A 21,134-nucleotide genomic window follows, 5' to 3' on the forward strand; every position below is an offset into this window, starting at 1 on the left:
ACATGCAGCCTTCTGTCCCTTGCACTTCTCAGCAGAAATGCGTCCTGGAGCTCTTCCTGGGAAGTCAGCCTGTGGGTGCTGTCATGCCGGCTCCCTCTCCGCCAGGGCTGGACACCAGCGATGTTTCTCCTCTCTGTTTGCTCACTCCAACAGCGTGCTGTGTGCAACTGCCCTTGTGTCTTTATGCCAGCCTGCTGGATGCCTTTCCAGGCCACCCTGCAAAAAAGCTTGTGCCATCTTGCACCTCAGCCGCCAGTGCCGGGGTGCACTCATCTCCTCCCACCTGCCACAGCAAAAGCATCATCAAACTTGTTCTTTTTCCTTTTTTTGCCAGCCTGGTAGAAACACACGATGACAAACATGTTGTATTTCAGTTTGTATTTTTTTAATGTGCATTTAATTACAAGTGAAATTGAATGTCTTTCCATGAACCGCTTGTTTGTATCCTCTGCCCTCTTTTTTCTAATTGGTTAGTCATCTTTTTCCCATCTCTTTGAAAGAGCTCTTTATGTATTAGGGAAATTAACTTTCATTTCATTCTCCTCAATGAACTTCTGTCATCTGTTCTGCAGATATCCTTTTAAGTGAACCCTTTGTCTTTTTTTGCTTTGCGGTATGAGTTATTCCATGTAGAAGTTCTCGTTTTTATATAGTTAGATTGATCCGGATTTTCTGCCGTGGCTCCTGGGAATACAAATATTTACACAGCACATCTTACACAATCTCTGACACATTATCACAGTTGATCCTCAGACCAGCCTCGGAAGGCGGGCAGGCTGAGGGGTTTTATCATCGGGTCTGTTTTGCAGATGCATTCAAACGAGGCTTAGAAAGGTGGTCGCTGAACAGATTCTAAGACCCTAGTTCTTCCCAGGCCCCTCCCCTGACTCCCCGCCAGCCAGGTAACTCATTCCTGGCATTGACAACAAAAGGAGATAGCTTCTCTGTGAAAGCATTTTTAATGATTAAAATGACAAGAATCTTTTCTTCAAGATCTCTTTTTTTAAAAAAAAGTTTTTGAAAGTATACAAATAGCTTTTAAAAACAAAACTTTCAACGATGACATGGGGTTTGGGGTGGGGGCTCATGTGATGCCCTGAAGCCCATCCCCCAGGGAGACCATCAGGGGTGAGGAGGACCCCCCAGGAGCTGGGCCATTCCTGGCCCATCTCTGCCATCACCAGGGCCTTGTGTATTCCTGGAAGAGCTCAGGTGCTTATCTGTGCGCGAGACAAGAGACTGAGGTGGTCCCGCACCCCACTTAGCTGAGGCCCTGCACTTGGCAGGCTGTGTGTGTGGCCAGTACGCTTACCTTCTCTGCGCCGCCCTTGGCTGTGAAACCCGGATCATAGTTTCCAGCTTAAGTAAATGGACAAAGTGTCCACCTCTCACCTCTGATCTGCCTGTTCCTTCCAGCATCCACGGCCTACTCCCCACCTGGCCCCCGTATCCAGAGCCACGAGCTGTCAGGGGGCACAGTCAGGCTTCCCCCACCTTGCCCCAGAAGCCCAGAGAGGGAGGTGCCTTGCCCAAGGTCACACAGCCCAGGGTGGCAGGGCGGTCGCGGCGCCTGTCTCCTGACTCAACCACTCACGGGCCTCCTGCCCTCTGGACCACAGAAGCCCGGCCCGGCCTCCTGCCTCGCGGATTCCGGCCACCAGGGCGCGCACCCGGACGCCCGGGCTCCCACGTGGTCGGGGGCTGCCCGCTGCCCACCAAAGGAAGCCCTCCTGAACCTGGGGTCAGGGCGCTCAGAACTGCCCTACAGCCCTCCTGGAGCGCCCCCCTGCCCCTTGCAGGCCGCCTGCGCCACTCCGTCCCCACGGCCTGTCCGTCTCCGAGGCCGGGCCGCCCCCCGAGGCCCGCCCCCAGCAGTCGTGGGTGCCCAGGCCATGTTTGCTGTAGGGTAGGGGGCGCCGCCGGCAGGCCCGGACCCTCGTCCCCAAACCGGCCGGCCGGTTACAGAGCACCCCCCCACCCCCGCCCCCCGCACGCTGCGCGACCCTGCGCCCGTGGCTGACCCTCTGGGCCTCGGTCTTCTCATCCGAGAACTGGGCGGCTGCGGGGAAGGGGTTGGGCATGGCCGGCGGGGACGGCGGCCCTCCGTGGGAGGGGCCTGCGGCTGCGGCTCCGGGGTGCTTATCTGGGGGGTCTCGGCGAGTCGGAGTGAAAGGCGGGGGCCACCCAGCGCCCCCGCCCCGCCGCGCCTGGGCTGTGCGAGACCCGCTCCCCGCCCGGCCCCGCCGACTCGAGCGGCCTCGACTGGCCGGGCTCGGGTGACGTCGGCGGCCGGGGCGGCACCCGGCCCCCGCCCCCCAACAGCTGCCGGGGAAACTGAGGCCGCGCACGCCAAGGTCACGGCGCGGAGGCCGGCCGGCCGGCGGCGCTCGGGCTGGGGCTCCGCGCTCCCGCCCGCGCTCCTGCGGCCGCGGGGACTGCGGGGACAGCAGGGACGGCGCGGCGGCGCGCGCTCAGAGGCTGCGGGCGGCCCCGCGAGGTAGGAGGCGGGCCGGCGGAGGGGGCGCGCGCGGCGGCGGGCGGGGCCGGGGGCCGGGGGCTGGGGGTCCGCGGGGGCCGAGTCTGCAGCAACGCGCGAGCGGCGCCCGGGAGCCGGACGGGGGCGGGGGGCGGCAGTGCGGAGCCGGGCCCGGGGGGAGGACCGAGGCCGCAAGCGTGGGGCCGCAGCGGGCCCGGGCTGGCCGCCGGCCTGGCGGGGATGAGGCGGGGGCGCCGGGCTTTCAGAACCGGGTTCTGCGGTGTCGCTCCCGGGGGGCCGCAGGCGGCGTAGCCTCCCGGCTCTGCGGATCGCTCCTCTGAAACCCCCGCAGAAGGCGCGATCTGGGGGAGGGGGCTCAGGGCGTTAGTCCCCGCGTCTGCACCGCTGGGGGTCTCGCCTGGGCTGGGAAACGTGACCCCAGGCCCGCAGGGTCGCGGGGTAGGGGGGAGAAGTGGCCCCACTCCACGGCCTCCCTTCCCCACCCCCCCACCCCCCTCCTCTCTGCGCCGCCTCTCCGCGGAGAAACCCGGCCGCGGATCCAGGGTCCGGAGCCTGCGGGCGGGGAGGTTGAGGTATCTCAGGAATTCGTTGGGAACCAGATGGACGCTCCAGGGCTGGGCTGGAGGCGCTGGCCCCTCATTCAGCCCTGCCCCTGACCCTCTTGTGACCTTGGGCAGTCCCTCCCCTGACCACGTGGGCCAGACACTGGTCCCTAGCCTTGGGGGTCCTTCGGGTCAGACCACCCAGCAGGCAAGGAGTCGGATTAAAGGACTGCTAGGGGCTGGAACAGCCACAGCCCAGATAGGGCAGGAGAGAGCAGGGTGTCTGGGAAGTGACCATGCGCTGTTGTGGGTATCAGGACACTGTCTCACCTGCCAGCCTAGGGGGGAGCCCTCTTGGATTAAGGGGCTCTGATTGCGGGTAAACCCCTCCCCTGCCCAGCTAGCTGGCCCTGTGAGGAGGCAGGGCTGGTTGGCAGAGATGTGATCAGGCTGTCCCCTTGTCCCCACAGTCACGGGGAAACACCCCCCGCCAAGTGTCTGCCAGGCAGTTGTCACTTTAAATCGCTAAGCTCTCCACTGTCATAGCAGATCTGTTCCCGGAGCCAACGGAGTGGAAAGATGGCAGTGGGTGTCCCCTCCCCCGGGCCTGTCCGGGAGCTTCAGCCCCTGGGCGAGCGGTCTGTTTGCCTGGTCAGCTTTGTGTGCTCCGCTCTGAGCATGCGCCGCCGTTGGGTGGGGGTGGGGCCCTTGCTTCGCACTTCGGGGAGCCCCTGCTCTGGCTCTGCTGTCAGTCCCCAGCGGACAGGGTGCAAACCCTGGGAGCCGGGCTCTCGACCAAGATGACCTCTGGTCACCCTCTGCTGCCCCCAGCTTTAGGCCTGGCTCGTCACTTGGGCTGGCCCGGCAGCCAAGCCTCTGCAGCCGTGAGTGACCAGAGAGCCGGTGTGCAGTGGGGTTTGAAACGAGGGAAGAGAAGCAGCCCTGGGACCCCCCGGAGGCCAGAAAGGACAGGCTGGGAGGTGTCCAGGGTGCCACGTCGCCACGGCCCAGCCCCTGAGCATCAGTGCTGCAGGGAGCTCGTGAGGGTCCGCCTCCCCTTAGAGCTGGGGAAACTGAGGCCAGAGAGGGGCAGGAACGTGCCCAAGGTCACACAGCACCCCCGGGCAGCCAGCTCTCCAGCAGTCCGGCCATCCTCGGGGAGCTGCAACCTGGGGGAGGCTCAGAGGACTCTGCGTTCCCCCCCCCCGGAGGTCCCCGCAGTGGAGGGACGAGGACAGGGACTCTGGCTCTGCACGATTCACAAGCATTAAGTCATCTTGAGTCTCGTGACTGGAGTCGCCACCCTTCCCTGTGGTGCCTGCCCTTCCAGCCACTTCTCTGTCCACCCAACTCCTGCCGGCCCCACAATGACACCCATGATCTGAGTCAGGCCCCTGCCCCATTGTGCAGACGGGGTGCCCAGGCCAAGGCAGCTCTGGGACCCCCGAGTCCTCAGCTGTCCTTCGACCCATGTTCTGACTCGGGGTGCTGAGTTCCTAAGTGCCCCTGGAAGAGCACGGCCATCCTTTGTTCTTGCAGGGAGCTCCTGTCACGGGGGTGTGCAGGCTGCAGCGGAACACTTACTGGTCAGGGGAGGTTGACCAGATGTCTCATCACCCCCCCCACCCCCCCCCCACCCCCACCTTGTCCACTATAAACAGAGGGTTGGGACTGGGCTTGCTTGCCCCTGTCAGGAGATGTTTCTGACACGAAAGAAACAGCATATGGTCAGGTCCCTGTAGAGGCCGGGGCTCCCACCTCCTACCGTTGCTCAGACCCGGTGTTCATGGCCACCATAAAGTGTAATTCAGACTCACATCTAGGGGCAGCATCTTCCAGTGCCCACGGCCTGCCCACTGGAGGCAGCCTTCGGCCCACCCATTTTGGTGCCTGCTGGGCCGACCCCACTGATGCCACCGAAAAACCTTTGCTGGCCTCCATGCATCCATGTCACCTCAGGCAGAATCTGTGTCCTCCTCCCCTGGGGTCCCATCGTCCCTGAACTGGGGAGGGGTCAGTGTGCAGGGCCAGATATGGGCCTGACCTCAGGACACCCACCGCCCCACCCCACCCCTGCCGCCTGGACTCCGCAGTGGAGTGCCACGCAAGCGCCGGCTTAGAAAGGCAGGGTTTGGGCAGCCAAGTTCTCGGTGGCTTTTCAGAGCTGGGTGCGTGTGGCCTTCTGACCCAGCACAGTCGCGGCTCAAATCCAGCAAACGTCTTTCCAGCCTCGTCACGGGGTCTCGCTCGTTCCCATTTCATCTGGGAAGCCGCAGACCTGTCTGCTAACGTGCCTGAAGGCTCTAGAATCGTAAGATCAGAACAAGGGTGTCAGCCCCACGGCCAGCAGCACCCATGGGAGATGCTGCCCCCTCTTGCCCACTGCAGGCTGGAGTCCCTTCTGTGACTCAGGCCCTCGCGCCCGGACAGCTGGGCAGTTGCACACTCAGACGGCCTGGGGGAGGCGCTCAGAGGGGGCCTGACCCTGAGAAACCCCTCGGGCTCTGCAGACCGAGACAGAGAGGATCTCAGTGGGACCCTGTCATTCTGGCTACGAGTTGGGGCCTGGGCCACTGCAATCCTGCTGGACGACAGTCTCCTCCTCCCCAGACTGAATCCCCCGAGGGCGGGACAGTGGCCCGGGCACCTGCTGGTCCCCAGTGCCAGAGGCTAATGCGAGTCTTTGTTGTGCTCAGCTGAGTTGGAGCCAAACAAGAAAAAAAGCAGTGAGTTCTGGCTGGAGGTCTGCACGCTGAGGTGGTCCAGAAGAGTCCTGTGTCTCGGCTGAGATGCCCTGGAGGGCCATTTTAGCTCCAGGACTCCCAGAGCCAGTGACTTTAAAAAAAGAAAATTATCTAAGGACTTAGTGAAAGCTATCAGGATGGTAATGTAGATTTGGAAAAGCGCTCAGCACCAGGCTGTTCTAATAAAGACAGTCGCCCCGGGGTGTTATGGCGACGCTTCATTATTCTGCTTCTCCAGATTCAGGACTAGGATCGGGTCTTGGACTTGGTCAAGGGGCCTAAGTGGAAGTGAAAGTGTTAGTCGCTCAGTCGTGTCCAACTCTTTACGACCGCATGGGCTGTAGCCCACCAGGCTCCTCTGTCCATGGGATTCTCCAGGCAAGAATACTAGAGTGGGTAGCCATTCCCTTCTCCAGGGGATCTTCCTGACCCAGGGGTTGAACCAAGGTCTCCCACACTGCAGGCAGATTCTTTACCATCTGAACCACCAGTAAAGTCAATCCTAAAGGAAATCAGTCCTGAATATTCACTGGAAGGACAGATGCTAAAGCTGAAGCTCCAGGACTTTGGCCACCTGATGTGAAGAGCTGACTTATTGGAAAAGACCCTGATGCTGGGAAAGACTGAAGGCAGGAGAAGGGGGATGACAGAGGATGCGATGGTTGGATGGCATCACCAACATGATGGACATGAGCCTGAGCAAACTCCGGGAGTTGGTGAAGGACAGGGAGGCCTGGCGTGCTGCGGTCCGTGGGAGTCGGACACGACTGAGCAAGTGAACAACATCAGGGGCCTAAGGACTAGCAGCGGGTTGCCATGCCCTTCTCCAGGGGATCTTCCCGACCCAGGGACTGAACCTGGGTCTCCCATGTTGCGGGCAGATTCTTTACCGTCCAAGCCACGAGGGAAGCCTGTGCACAGAGACTTCTGAGCCTTAGTCTCCTCCACTTTAGAGTGGGAGTGACGGCAGGCCCCCTCCCCAGGCGGCTATGAAAGTAATTCTGGAAAGTATGTCAATGTCACGAGGTTGGCTTCCGTTTTCTCCTTTGAGGATATTGAAAAGCTGCTGAGTATTTCTAAGGCCTTAAAGTCCCCATCAAAACGCCAGCTCAATTGATATTCTCATTCAACAAATATTTCTGGAGCACCTACACACCAAACGCCGTGCCCTCTGGGAGCTTTGATTGCAGCGTCAGGAGACCCACAACAGATGAGGGATCAAACCAAGAAGAGCGTTTCAGCTGCTGCTAAGGGCTAAGAAGAATGTGTCTGCCCTGGTCAGTGTTAAAGGGGCTTCGCCGCGGAAGAGCCCTTCCAGAAGGGAGAGGAGAGGAGCCCCCTTCACCCTCCCTTGGGCTCTGGGAGACTGAGACTCCAGTCCCGGCCCTGCAGGCTTCCCACTTGCTGTGCAAACTTGGGCAGGTTCCTTGCTGTCTCTGATTCTCAGCCCTGGTTTGAAATAGCAGATTAGCCCCTGTCCAGCTCAGGTGCCCTGTGTGGCCGGGCTGCCTGTCTTGTCGGGGTGTCTGTCGTGCCTGGGGCGCTGCCGTCACAGCGGGGGTCCCTGCCTATCCCCCGTGTCCCACACCACACAGGATCTCCATCTCAAACCGTCATGCACAAAGATGGAAGGAAAGACAGGCCCAGGAGCAGCACCCCACCCCAGAGGCGCAGGGCAGCTGAAGCCCCCGCCCCACTCCTGAGGGCTCTGCCTGCAACCGTGGCCCCTCAGAGAGTGCCCCACCCTGACTTCTGTACTAACACCATCTTGCTCTCACTGTCTTCCCACCTATCTGAGCAACTCCGTACAACATGCTGCTGCTGCTGCTAAGTCGCTTCAGTCGTGTCCGACTCTGTGCGCCCCCATAGACGGCAGCCCACCAGGCTCACCCGTCCCTGGAGTTCTCCAGGCAAGAACACTGGAGTGGGTTGCCATTTCCTTCTGCAATGCATGAAAGTGAAAAGTGAAAGTGAAGTCGCTCAGTCGTGTCCGACTCTGCGACCCCACGGACTGCAGCCTACCAGGCTCCTCCATCCATGGGATTTTCCAGGCAAGAGTACTGGAGTAGGGTGCCATTGCCTTCTCCACTGTACAACGTGGCCTTGTTTCTGTTCTGAGCTGTCTGTGCATACGGCGCCCCAGGTGGCGCTAGAGGTCAAGAACCCACCTGCCAACGCAGGAGATGTAAGAGACCCGGGTTCAATCCCTGGGTCAAGAAGATCCCCTGGAGGAGGGCTCGCCACCCGCTCCAGTATTCTTTTTGAGAATCCCACAGACAGAGGAGCTGGTGGGCTACCGTCCACGGGGTCGCAAAGAGGGGGACGGGACTAAAGAGACGCAGCCCGCAGCACCGACGTGGATTTGGGCGGGAGATGTTTGCTGGGGCCTGGCTTATTCTCAGAGTCAGGGGGAGCTGTCACTCGGCCTCGTCACGGCCGGGTAGTACTCCTCTGCACCGCCAGCCACGCTTAATTTTCCGTCTGTGTCTTCAGTTTGGAGCCATGTTCTTGAGCATGCCCACCTCCCAGTGCGTGTTCGGCCTCCTCTCTGCCGTTTATCTTGAACCGGGCCAGGTGGTACGCGCTGTTCAGCGTCATCCCAGAGCCGACCGACCCCATGGTCCTTCCCTCCCGTCGCCCCCCGACCCCACCCGCAACCCCTGTTGTCAGTCTTGGCCACTTTTGCTCGCCTGGCCACTGTGGAATGGCTCTACTCTGCGTCTTCTGGTTGATGGTGGGGCTGAGCCGTATTCGTACGTTTATCAGCTGTTTGGTTCTCGTTGATGGGACTGTTGAAGCCTCCTGCCTACCTTGGGCTGTCTTCTTGGTTTTTCTGTTGTTGTTGTGGATTTTGAGAATTCTTTAGGTATTCCAGATTCCAGTCCTTCGTCAGTTATACATGTTGTAAATATCTTGCATTTTTCAGTCTTCCTGGAGTCTTGGAAAGAACGTTTCACTTTCAGAGGTCTTAATTTGAGTGATTTCACTTCATTTGTGTGTTTTAAGAATTTTCCTACGCTGCAGTCATGAATTCATGTTTTATGTTAGATCTGTAATTGGTGTTGGTAAATGGCGTGAGATCAGGGTTCCATTTCACACACATGCACACGTGTGCACACACAGGCACACATGCGTGCACACCCCATTTCCCAGCCTGCCCAGCAGTTTGGTGACACGGGTCCCTTCACCTCCCTGCTCCGCCCGTCCCCTCCTCCTGCTTGCATACCTTTCCTGGCGGGCAGGAGCCAGGACCGCAGGCTGCGTGCCGGCACCGCGGCAGGGACAGCCCCCAGGCCGGGAGGACGGCCCTCCCCCGCTGCCTGCCCGCTCCTGCCGAACAGGTCTGCGGGCCGTCACGTGTCCACTGGCGCTGAGTCGGGCTCTGGCGGATTAGGCAGGGGCTCAGGACTTATGACCCACACCGGCTGCTGCACGGGCCCTGTGGAGAGCAGACGGAGCTCAGCTCTGGGGGCCGCAGAGGAGACTCCCGGGGGCCAGCGAGGCTGCGCTGAGGAGGCAGGAGGTCCCCAGCCCTGGCACTGGAGCAAGGTGAGAGCGGGTGGGGCGGCCCGGCTGTGTCTCTACCTCCCGCTCCCGGAACCTCGGTCTGGAGAACTAAACGTCCCCCCACCGCAGCCCCTACCCCCGCCAGACCTTTCCATCTGGGGGGACCCAGAGCCAGAGGTGGGGGCGGGAGCCCACAGAAAGACCTGCCAGGGTTCAGGCTGCTGTTCAGGCTCACCTGAACACACACAGAGACACACACACACAGAGACACACACACACACAGACACACACACACACGGACCCACACACATACACAGAGACACACACACACACAGAGACACAGACACACACACAGACCCACACACACACACACATACACACACACAGACCCACACACACACACACACACAGACCCACACACACACAGACACACACAGACCCACACACACACAGACACACACACACACAGACCCACACACACACACAGACATACACACACACAGACCCACACACACACACACAGACCCACACACACACACAGAGACACACACACACACAGACCCACACACACACAGACCCACACACACACACAGACCCACCACACACATACACAGACCCACGCACACACAGAGACACACAGAGACACACACACCTGCCCACTGGCTCCCATAAACACACACAGAGACACACAGACACACACACACGCCTGCCCGCTGGCTCCCGAGGAGCTCTGCATCCTCTGCAGGGATGAGGGCTGCCCTCTAGACAGGGAGGTCACTGCTGCCCCTCAGTCTGCCCTCCAGATCCCAGTGCCTTTCCCCTGGCGATGGCCAGGACCCTCCCCTTGGGTGACCTTTACTCCTGTCCCTCAAGGTTGGGGGATTCGCCCATTTAACAGATGAGGAGACCGAGGCTCAGCGAGGGGCTGTGGTCCAGCTGGGGCCGGGCTGGGAGGCGGCTCCCTGCACCTCGGCAGCCTGCCTACGTCAGCCCAGAGCAGGCTCTGCCCACGGCCTGCTGGAAGACACAGCCCCAGGGCCTCTGGCTGCTCTGGGTGCCTGGGGGCGGGGCGCTGGCCTGGGGGCAGCGCTGGCCTGGGCTGTCCCTCGCTGGTGCCTGGCGGGGGTGGCAGTACGAGGCCCCACCCCGCCAGGTCGCTCTGAAGTGCGCTGTGCATGAAAGGGCTTCCACACGCGGCTGCTCCCAGCAGGCCCTGCGGACTTAGCGTTCGTTCACACAGGGAAGGTCAGTACCTGAGTTCACTGCGTCCTCTGAAGTCCTGGGCTTCTGTCCCCTTTTCGTCCTGGGCTTTATCTACGCGTTTATTCCTCTGCGTTTCCTGTTTGCTTAGGAAACACAAGCACGCAGTCTAATCGCTCGGCCTTCTGAGAGTGTACGATGCGGACGACATGCGCCCCCGCCCCGCCCCAGAGCAAACCCGGGTGTTGGAGGCGTGATGGTCAGCGGGGTCCTGTGTGTGCTTGTCCGCCACCGTGTTTTAAAGGGAACACCGGCCGGGCTCTGCCCCATCCTGTGACTGCGCTCTGGGCCTTTAAGTCCACCCACTCAGTTAGAGAGCCCGGGACAGCCTCCCCACAGAAGCGGCGTGTATTTGTGGGTGCTGGCACCAGTTCCTCCTCGTCAGCAGGCCTTGAGGGAGGCTGCAGCCTGGCACAGGGCAAACGGGGACTGTTGAGCCGCAAAGAACGGTCCCTCTGTGCCCTGAGAAGGCTCTGGTCGGGGCCCAGCTCCCCCTCCGGCCCACCCCGGCGGTGCTGGGTCTGGAGCCCGGTTGGAGCCTGGGGAGCTGGCTGAGGCCCCGCCGGCTGCCAGCTGTCCACCGGGTGACCTTGAGCCTCCTCTGGCCTCCTGACTCCGTGCAGAAGCCCAGGGCGCGGGGTGGCCCCAGTGAGAGGACCAAGGGGCTGTCTCCTCGGGAACCCCAACACGCCACCCCTCACCCGTCCCGGCCGGGCAGAAATCCATGATGTGGGCCGGAGTTTCCACTCTGCCTCTTATACTTTGACGGTGCTCCGGAGGCAGCCCAAGCCCCACTGCCGTGTTCCCTGTGGGCCTTCTGCCTCCTGGACCTGCCGGCGTCTTATCTCTGCTGTGGAAATCTCCCAGAGGGCGGTGGGCAGGGCTTTATCTCTCCCAGCCTCAGAAAGGAAGGCAGCGGGCAGCACCACATGGCAGCATACCCCATGTGTGACTGCATGCCCTCGGCAAGAGGGCTCCCTGCGCCCTCGAAGGAAGGGCGGGACCCACCGTTGCTGTGGGGGGTGGCGGGGCCCAGGGTCGCCGTCGCCCAGCGGGGCCGATGCCGGGGGTGGCGGGGCCCAGGGTCGCCGTCGCCCAGCGGGGCCGAGCTCCAGGCGCTGCCAGTGTGCAGTTGCTCAGGTTGTGCCCTGTGCAAGAACAGCTGGCAAAGCGCTGCTGCCAAGCTGCAAGCTGGTGAGACGCGGTGTCCGCCAGAAGAGGGCGCCGTTTCTGGATTCACGCACAGACCCGGCCGCTCACTGGCGGACAGCTGCCTGGTGAGGTGTTTCCTCTCCTCTGAGACGGGCTTCCTCTGCTCAGTTCTCTAGAATCTCCCTCCAGGACTCTGCTGGTACCCGGGGGAGAGGCACCTCCAAACACCCTCCTGCATCGGTGGGAGCAGCTTGAGTAGACCCAGCCCAGAGAATCTTCAGGGGGAGCGCGGCCCTGGCTCAGGGTAGACCTGGGTCCTCGCCTCAGCTCTGGCCGCTCCTGGGCGGAGCTCCTCAGCCAAGCCCGCCACTTGAGCACCTGTTACTACCACCCGGCGATGCAGCGGCAAAGAATCCACCTGCCAAGCAGGAAACATGGGTGCAATCCCTGGTCCGGGAAGATCCCCTGGAGGAGGAAATGGCAACCCACTTCAGTGTTCTTGTCTGGGAAATCCCCATGGACAGAGGAGCCTGGCGGGCTACAGTCCACGGGGTCGCAAAGAGTCGGACACAACCAAGCCACTAACAGCAGCAACAATGTCCCCCCATAGCTCAAGTATGGAGGACCCTCACGTCTGGGCCCGGCCCCTGAGCAGGACCTCTTTATCTATGAAGGCACGTTGACTCGAGGACACAGACTCACGTGAACTGGACGTACTATCTCATCCACAAGGTTTTCTCCAGCACCCAGTACCTGCCAGGCTGGAAATACACAGTGAGACCCACAGACATGACTTTTATCCTTTTGGAGCTGAGTCATGAAGGTGGAGTCGGGAATACGTAGCTGAAAGAGAGCACCAGGCAGAGGGGACGGGATGTGCAAAGGCCCAGGGGCAGGAGCCAGCTCACTCGGTGTGAGGCTGGAGCCAAGTGGGAGGGTGTGTGTGCTAAGTCACTTCAGTTGTGTCTGACTCTTTGCAACCCCATGAACTACACCGCTCCAGGCTCCTCGGCCCATGGGATTCTCCAGGCAAGAATACTCAGGTGGGCTGCCGTGCCCCCCTCCAGGGGATCTTCCCGACCCAGGGATCGAACCCTTGTCTCTCACGCCTCCTGCATTCGCAGGCGGGTTCGTTACCACAAGCGCCACCCGGGGTGGGTGAGTGGGAGGGGCCAGGCCGGCGGAGGCGGAAACCGCAAGGGTTTAGGGGCATGGTGAAGAGTCCGGTGTCAATCTCTCTCTCTCGTTAAAGATGTTTATTTATTCGTGTAGCTGCATTGGGTCTTAGTCGCGGCGGGCAGGACCTTCGATCTTCACTGTGGCATGTGGGGTCCTTAGTTGTGGCGTGTGGGGTCTAGCTCCCTGACCAGGGGATTGAACCCCGGCCTCTGCATTGGGAACACGGAGTCCTAACCACCGGGCCACCAGGCAAGTCCCTGGTGCTTATTTCTTAAGCAGCGAGGAGCCAGGGTTTCAGCCTCCTTAGATCAGTGACTCAGATTGAAACGTCAGTGACATTAGGTTTGAGTCCTGGCTCTGCTTCCTGACCCAGCCGCCCCCCTGCTGTGTGACGGTGGGGGAGGTTGTGTTCGGTGGTGCAGGAAGGAGGAGATCTGAAGGGGAAGCTTAACGGGGTGTCCAGAGGTTGGCACAGCTGCCCCTGTGGGCACCACGCTGTGCAGTCCGCTTGGGGCTGGAGGGCCAGACTGCAGTTCTCCAGCAGGACGGCAGGGGGCGCTGGCCCCTCGGCGGTGGCGGGTGGGCTGCCCGGTCCGCTTAGGGCTGGAGGGCAGACTGCAGTTCTCCAGCGGGACGGCAGAGGGCGCGGGCCCCGCGCGGGACTGGTGGGGTCGGGGCGGCACTGGTCAGGCCAGGGTGGGGCCGCGCCCCACTCCGCCCTCCCGAGCACCCCAAGTGGCGCCCGGACCGCCGGTTCAGGGGCTCCTGCCCGCAGTTGCCGGCTCTCCGTCTTTCATCCCTCCGGGACCATCCATCAGCTGTGACCTGAGCTGACGTTTTAAGCCGATCTAAATTTGCCACCCAGCCCGACCAGGGGACAGCTGGGCGAAACCAGCCCCTGCAGGGGAGTGCTGGGGTCCAGACCTCCACTCCGCCGCCTCGGCCAGTGTGGTGCGGATGACGAGACGCCCCCTCGCAGGCGGGCACGGGCACACTGTGAGTGCCCAGGGACGGTTGGTCCAGCCAGGCCGGGGCCCCCAGGAGGCCTGCAGGGCCTGGCAGTGCTTCCCCTGCCCCCCCCTACCCCGGGGTCCCCGCACCTGGCAGTGGGCTGGAAGCACAGGGGAGCCGATGTGCGTTCAGTGAAGACGTGTCCTTCCGACCGGGGCATGCGTTCCAGAGCGGGATCGCTAACACCTGGGCCATCACTGTCCGTGCTTGGGTGCCCACGAGCAGGGCCGAGCCCCGGGACAGGCCCCCCGGGAGCCCCCGGGACCGGGCACCGCGGGAGGGGAAGGAGGAGTCCTGGGAGAGGTCCCCGCGCTGCGCTCCGTGTGGTCACCTTTCACCAGGGTGATAATTACTGCAGACGTGCCTGAAAGGGAACAAATTGCTGTGCGCTTGTAATTACAAACTGCGTTTCTGACACTCCAGGGGGTTCCAAACCTTGATATCTGTGTTGTTTACACATACATTACAGTCGTTTATGGAAATTACCAGCGAGGCCAGAGCTGTCTGTGGGTCGTGCTTCCTAAGAGATGCTCAGGGTGGCTGTGCTCTGAGAGTCCCCGGGGGACCCAGGCTGAGCCTCGAGCTCTACTCCTCTGTCATGGGCACAGGTTCTCTCTGCAGCCCGAGACTTTTCACACGTGGACCCCCGGGCTGGAATCCCGGCTCTGCGCCGACCAGCTCAGGGGCCACCAGCCACGAAGCCCTCCGTGTCCCGGTTTCCTTACCTGGACTAAGTAACTGGGACTCGATAACTGGCTCAGAGACCGCGGCATCCGGCGGCAGGCCCTCGGCCTCGGTGCCCAAAGCGCTCCCTGGGGCTGTCGTCCTCTGTTCAGGATGCAGGGAGGCCCACATCCCGGGAGGAGGGGACCCCAGCCCTGGAACCCCGCCTCCCGTCCCCCTGGCAACCAGGCAGCCCTCCCCCGCCTGCGGGGCCCTGACCTCATCTCGGTGTTACGTCTTGCTGCAGAGTATATTCTCAGATCCCTGGGTTTCTGTTAGTGTGAGATGCAGGCCACAGGTGGGCATGGGATGATTCCAGGTGAGCCACGGATGCTACATTCAGTGACGTGGAACTGTCAGATGTACCCTGCCCCAGGAGAAAGCTGTTCCCCTCCAGGCTCTTTCAGCCCCTCCGATTAGATTACAGATTACACATTACACCGACGGTCTCTTTCACGGCTCTTTATCACTCCAAAAACGCTTAACTATAGGTCCTTATTTTGTAGGAAGCAATATATTTTAATGAAACTAGTATATAAAAGAGGCTGCAAGACAGACAGTGAGCGCCCCCCGCCCCAGCCCCCAGAGGTAGTCATCACCCAGAGATATGTCTGTCAGAGTGCGTGTGTGTCTCTGTGTGTGTGTGTCTGTGTGTGTGTTTACCCCTTCCTTGTGATATATCTTGTATCTCCTTCCGTATCAGAATACAGCAAGCATCCTTCTGTTTTATAGCTGCCGTCTGTAACATGGATTTTCTATACTTTTAATCTCTGTTTTAAACAAAGAGCGAGCCTCAAGCACGGGCCTTCTGCTGATAACAAACTTTGAGCGGGGTTCTATAACAGTGTTCGGTTGGGGTGATTTACTTTTATGACAAAATTCAATATATGCTGGGCACGAATGACTTTTCACTGATGGAGCAGATATACTGTGTGCTGATATACAGAATACTATTAAGCAATTGGCACACAGGTGTTGTGTGGTTGCTTGGAAAACTAACCTGGGGATAAATCCAGGCCACTTCTGCCGGCTCCCCCACCCCTCCAACACCCTCCTATAAAATGAAGCCCCTGCCCTGTCCTCCGGCCTCATTCCTCACAGCTCACCCATCCCCACACTTCACACCCCCATATAGGCTGTTCCTGTACCCGGAGTGCCCTGCAGTGAGTTCCCATTTGTGCCGCAGATCCCAGTCCAGGCTTCACCTGCTCCAGGAAGCCCTCCCTGATGGCCATCCCTCAGCCCACAGTTGTTCCTGCCCCTGTGCCAGGTCAATCGCATGATTGCACTGATCACCCACCTTAGTTCCCTGGAGCAGCGCAGGGATCCTCAGACTCCTGCAGACATCAGAATCACTGCAGGGTGAGAATGAGCATCGCTCGGAATTCCCCGCAGGCCTGCAGCTGCTGCTGGGGCCACACTCTTGAGTCTCTCACTGGTGGAGGGCAAGTCGCGGGCTGAGTGTCGGCGTCCCTGCTTCTCAGCTCAGTGCCGTCATTAGCAGGCTGTGTGTCTTTGCACAAATTACTTACCTTCTCTGGGCTTTGGGGCCTCCGTGAGAAACTGAGATGTGAGCCCGCCTTGTCGGGCGAGTATCGAGATCGTGTGAACATGTGTGTGGAGACTGGGCTGGCTCCAACCAGTATGGGTTGCTTCCTTCCAGCCCCAGCCACCCAACTTCCCGAGGGCAGGGCCCGCGTCTGCTGTGTCTTGGACCCTCTGCAGCACCCGGCCTGTGCCTGGCGGGTACTTACTGACCACTCCGCGTCTGCTGTGTCTTGGACCCTCTGCAGCGCCCGGCCTGTGCCTGGCGGGTACTTACTGACCACTCCACGTCTGCTGTGTCTTGGACCCTCTGCGGCGCCCAGCCTGTGCCTGGCAGGCACTCACTGACCACTCCGCGTCTGCTGTGTCTTGGACCCTCTGCGGCGCCCGGCCTGTGCCTGGTGGGCACTCACTGACCACATTCAGGAAAGTACCTGTGCCCAGTTATCCGTTTATTCAACTAGTGAGTGAGACATCGCACCTGCCCTATGCCCGCTGACTCCGAGTCCGAGGAGCCGGGTCAAGCTGGATGAAGTCTTCCTCCCGCTGGGACCAGTGAAAGTGCAAGTCGCTCAGTCGTGTCCAGCTGTTTGTGACCCCACGGACTATAGAGTCCATGGGATTCTCCAGGCCAGAATACTGCAGTGGGTAGCCGTTCCCTTTTCCAGGGGATCTTCCCAACCCAGGGATCGAACCCAGGTCTTCCGCATTGCAGGCAGATTCTTTACTAGCTGAGCCGCAGGGGAAGCCCAAGGACCACGGAAGGGGTTGGGTAAATCAATAACATAAAGCAGATCGCAGCGGGGAATGTTTAACCCACTTAAGAGAAGCTGTTGTTTTAGGAGCACTTAGTGGCGTCCGTTTGCAAACCAGGCAGCGGAGCGCTTGCTGCTGTAATAAATGAACGCATCTATTCATTAAAGCAGAGGGCCGCTGGGGCTCGCTTGGCTGGCCCTTGGTGGCCGAGTGGATGCAACGGATAGGAATTTGTGCTGCCAGCAGGGTTGGCCACGCAGGGCAAGGCCTCGCCACCCCCTCTACCTGCCTGGTGCAGGTGGCCCCCAGTGAAGCGCAGCTACTGGGAAAGAAACCCACATACGTCAGGGACGGTCGTTCGCTTTGCCCCCAGGGGTTCCTCTTTTTAAAGATGCTTTAGCTCACAGGTTCCTTAAGTTATGAGAATCACCCTGGTTATGAGAATCAGTTTTTCTGAAGATCAGTTTCACGTGAAAAGGGGCATTGGCTCAGATCAAATGGGACCAGACTGGCCTCGTGCTGGCCCTGAACCAGAGTGAACCCGGTTCAACACGATCCTTCAGCTCATCACAGATTTCCTGAGCACCTACTGTCCACCAGGCACCTTCCAGATGCTGGGGACACCCTGGTGATGGAGGAGGGACAGTAAACCAGGGAGCAAGTAACTGAGCCAGATAACCAGGCGGAGGTGAACTTTAAGGGGGATTAGACCAGATGGAGGGGCTTCCCCAGTGGCTCAGATAAAAATCCTCCTGCAACGAAGGACTCACAGGTGCTGGGGGTTCGATCCCTGGATCGGGAAGATCCCCTGGAGGAGGGCATGGCAACCCACTCCAATAGTCTTGCCTGGAGAATCCCACAGACAGAGGAGCCTGGTGAGCTACAGTCTAGAGTGTTATAAAGAGTTGGACACGACTGAAGTGACTTAGCACGCACGCACGCAGACAGGATGGGGAGAATGAGGCTGTGCTTTATCTGGGGGTGGCCTGGGCTGTTCTCAGGCAGAGTGGGCTCAGGCCAGCCCTGGACAGACCGGAGCGTTTCCTAGAGCTTGTCCCCAGGGGAGGGACTTGGTGCAAATGTCATGGGTCACACCCCCGGCTCCCAAGGATCTGGCATCCTTGCGCCACCAGCCAGGAGGAGAGGGCTGAGCGTGACGGGCTGCGGTGGGGGTGCCGGTGATCATGTCCTGGGGCTGGCGGGGCACCTGGCGGGGAGAGGGTGGTGAGCAGTGTCATTCTGGCGCTGACGGGGGTCAGGGAAGAGCCTGTCACTGGTGAAAGCAGTTCAACTTCTTGCTTCTAATTTTCTTCTTGATATTGTCAGGCCCCTTGAATCTGCAAGAAATCCGGCAAATGGCCATTTCCCATCCACTTGTACAGACTCCTAACTCAAATGGCTGCAGCACTTGGTAGCCATAGGCCTTTTGCCCATGGACCCTGTCTCCAGGGCTTCAGGACAAGCAGTCCGTATCACCTGGCTGGACTCAGCAGAGGGACAGGGAGAGTGTGTGCCCCCAGGAGCAGCCAGCCTGGGGAGGGATGCAGTGAGCGTGTTCTCATCTGTGGCCACCACTCCCATCTTCCTTTACTTCTGCAACAAACCAACATCTGCTGTGCCGGGGGGTGGTGGGGGAGGCAAGTGCTCTGGGGACCCAGGCTCGGAGGGCTTCTTGGAGGAAGTGACCGTTGCTGGCTGTTTGGTCCACTTCATCACTCACTGAGCACCACTGGGCGTCATGCGGTCGCTCCGTGGAGCAGGGTTTCCTCTTCCTTGCCCCTGGGCCCCACCATGTGGTTCTGATGTCCGCAGCCCTCCTGGAGGAGCTCTCCCAGGCCCTTACGGGGCCATCCATCCATTTGTCACCTGTTGGCATCATAACAACTGCATCCAACGTTTACTGTTCATTTAAGCGCTCCTTATACCTCCAGCCATGACGGTTCCCTCCGTCTGGGGCGTACTTTGCCTGAGCACTGGGAGGGAGGCGCTAAGGAAAAGATGCCCAGTTCATGGCTGCACCCCGCACTGACCTGGGGACTCAGGTTCCTCATCTGAACAGTGGGCAGCAGCACCAGGTCACCAAGGCCCCTTCTGGCTCTCAGGTTCTAGGGTGTGCTCACATTAAGGCCCCTCTCATCTCACCGTCGTGGTCTGGTCTTGGCCAACCCAAGTCCCAGTGAGATTTTTGTGGTTGGACTTAAAATTCCTCTGGCGTGGCGACAGGTGTCTGAGACCAGGCCAGTTATGTGCAGCAATGGCCACATCTGAGCCCCATTGCTGGGAAAATGACGGAGAGCCGCTTGAGGCTTGCTAGCCATAATAAGTCTCTTTCAACTTTATTGTGACGCAAAAGTATCCATAGATAGTGCAGAATTGAGTGAGTGTGACTGCGTTCCAATAAAACTTTATTTAAAACAGCAGACAGGGGGCAAGACTCGCCTCCCAGGCCTAAATTTGCCTCTGACTTATTCAGCTGAGCACCTCAGTGTTCCAGGCCCATAGTAGGCACAGGGAATGCTATAGAGAAGGACGCAGGCCCAGCTCTGCCCGGCAAGGACAGCACAGCTCTTGGCTGTGATGGGAGAGCAAGGACAGGGGAATGGGACAGCGTGAAAGGGGAGTTTCTGACTTTGATGGCGGGCAAGTCTGGGTGAGTTTCTGGGGGGCGTCGCATCAAAAGTTGAAACCCAAATCCTAGCTGGGGGCCAGCACCATGGAGGGTGTTGCTGGAGGGCTGACAAGGGCTGGAGATTGGAGCCAGACAAGACGATGCAGGAGGAGGTCTGTGGGAGAGGGACTGCGTAGTCAGCCTTTGGGGGCGTAGGTGCCACAGGTCTGGAGAGCAGGAAGGCTGTGGAAGATGGGGAGGGGGGTACTGTCACAAGTCCAGGGAGGGGGTGAGGTCAAGTTGTGGGTGGGCGTGTGACATGGGCCAAGGCAAGTAGATCAGGACTGAAGCCTAGGACGATACAGTGAAATGAAACATTTTCATTCCTTTCTTGCCTTGTAGGCGGGCTCCTACTCACCCCTCAAGGCCCCAGCCTAACTGTCCCTTCATCTTTGGAGCCTCTTGTCGGGCAGAGTGACAAGCTACTTTCTCCAGACTATCATAACATCATACACAGGGCAGTGTCTCCCCAACTGCGCCTCAAAGCGCAGGCATGGAGTGAGCACTAACGTGTGTTTGCTAAATTAAACGAATGGGCAAGGTGAATTAGCCAGGGGAGAGGTGGGTGATGAGCCTCCCTTTACAGTTGAGGAAACAGAGGCTCAGAAGCCTAAACACTTTGCCCAGACGGCACGTGTAAGATTTCTTGCCCGGTCTGGTCATTTCCACTCCGCAGAAAAACTGGCTTTCTCCACCTCTCCAGGCTGGAACTTCTCTCACTCGCCTCAAGATTCCTTGAATTATTCATCTGTGAGGCAGTTGACAGCAGAAGCAAAAGGCACACTCTGCAGGAAGAGAAAACAAGAGAACGAAGAGGTGGCTGGTTTCCCGGGACTCCATCCTCTGTAGTCCAAACGCTAACAGGGAAATTCAATGCCCTTCCCCAAATCCCAGCCGGAACTCTGTGGCCAAGACTGTCCTGGCGAGCGGGGAGGCCCTGGGCCTGGAGAAGCGCCTGGAATCCTTGGAGAATCCGGGTTGTGAGCTGTGTGTGGAGCACTCCACAGCTGAGGGGAACTCTCTTGGCCCCATTTATTACAGCCTATTTTTAGAGGGCAGGCCAGGCTGGGGTGGGAGTTCTCCACCCCCCTCCCTAACTGGACTATTTCAACCCTGCCAACTGTGTCCCCGCCCATCTCCCCACCCCCAGCCAGGCTGCTTCCAGAGCCCTGGGTGGCTGGACTCAGCCCTCCTAGTGGTGGTCGACTGATGCACCTCACTGTGGCTTTGATTCACATTCCCCTAATGATCAGTGATGCTGAGCCTCTTTTCATGTGCTTATTGGCCGTTCATATATCTTCTCTGGAGAAATACCTGCTTGGATCCTTTGCCCATTGTTAACAATTCTTATTTATTTATTTGGCTGCCCTGGGTCCTCACAGCTGATGTGTGGGCTTTCTCTAGCTGCGGCGCGCAGGGGCTCCTCTCCGCTGTGGTGTGCACACTTCTCACTGAGGTGGCGTCTCCTGTTGCAGAGCACAGGCTCTCTACACACAGGCTCAGTGGCTGCAGCTTGTGGGCTTAGAGCACAGGCTCAGTAGCTATGCTGC

At 59.6% G+C, this 21,134-nt stretch overlaps 1 protein-coding gene across 4 annotated transcripts in view; it reads left to right on the top strand.

Annotated features, from left to right (window-relative positions):
- Positions 1-21,134, top strand: part of IQSEC1 (IQ motif and Sec7 domain ArfGEF 1) — a 99,063-nt gene that overhangs the window by 21,806 nt on the left and 56,123 nt on the right. The window contains exon 1 of one of the 4 annotated variants that reach the window (XM_055557244.1): positions 2,315-2,497. The exons of 2 other annotated variants lie outside the window; for them this stretch is intronic. The gene's annotated coding sequence lies outside the window, so the exon portion shown is untranslated. Of the gene's footprint in view, positions 1-2,314; positions 2,498-9,212; positions 9,333-21,134 lie in introns of those variants that run through there. One more of the 4 variants, XM_055557245.1, reaches the window with a different exon arrangement.

Source organism: Bubalus kerabau, chromosome 20 (assembly GCF_029407905.1).
Source record: "Bubalus kerabau isolate K-KA32 ecotype Philippines breed swamp buffalo chromosome 20, PCC_UOA_SB_1v2, whole genome shotgun sequence".
Taxonomy (NCBI): Eukaryota; Metazoa; Chordata; class Mammalia; order Artiodactyla; family Bovidae; genus Bubalus; species Bubalus kerabau.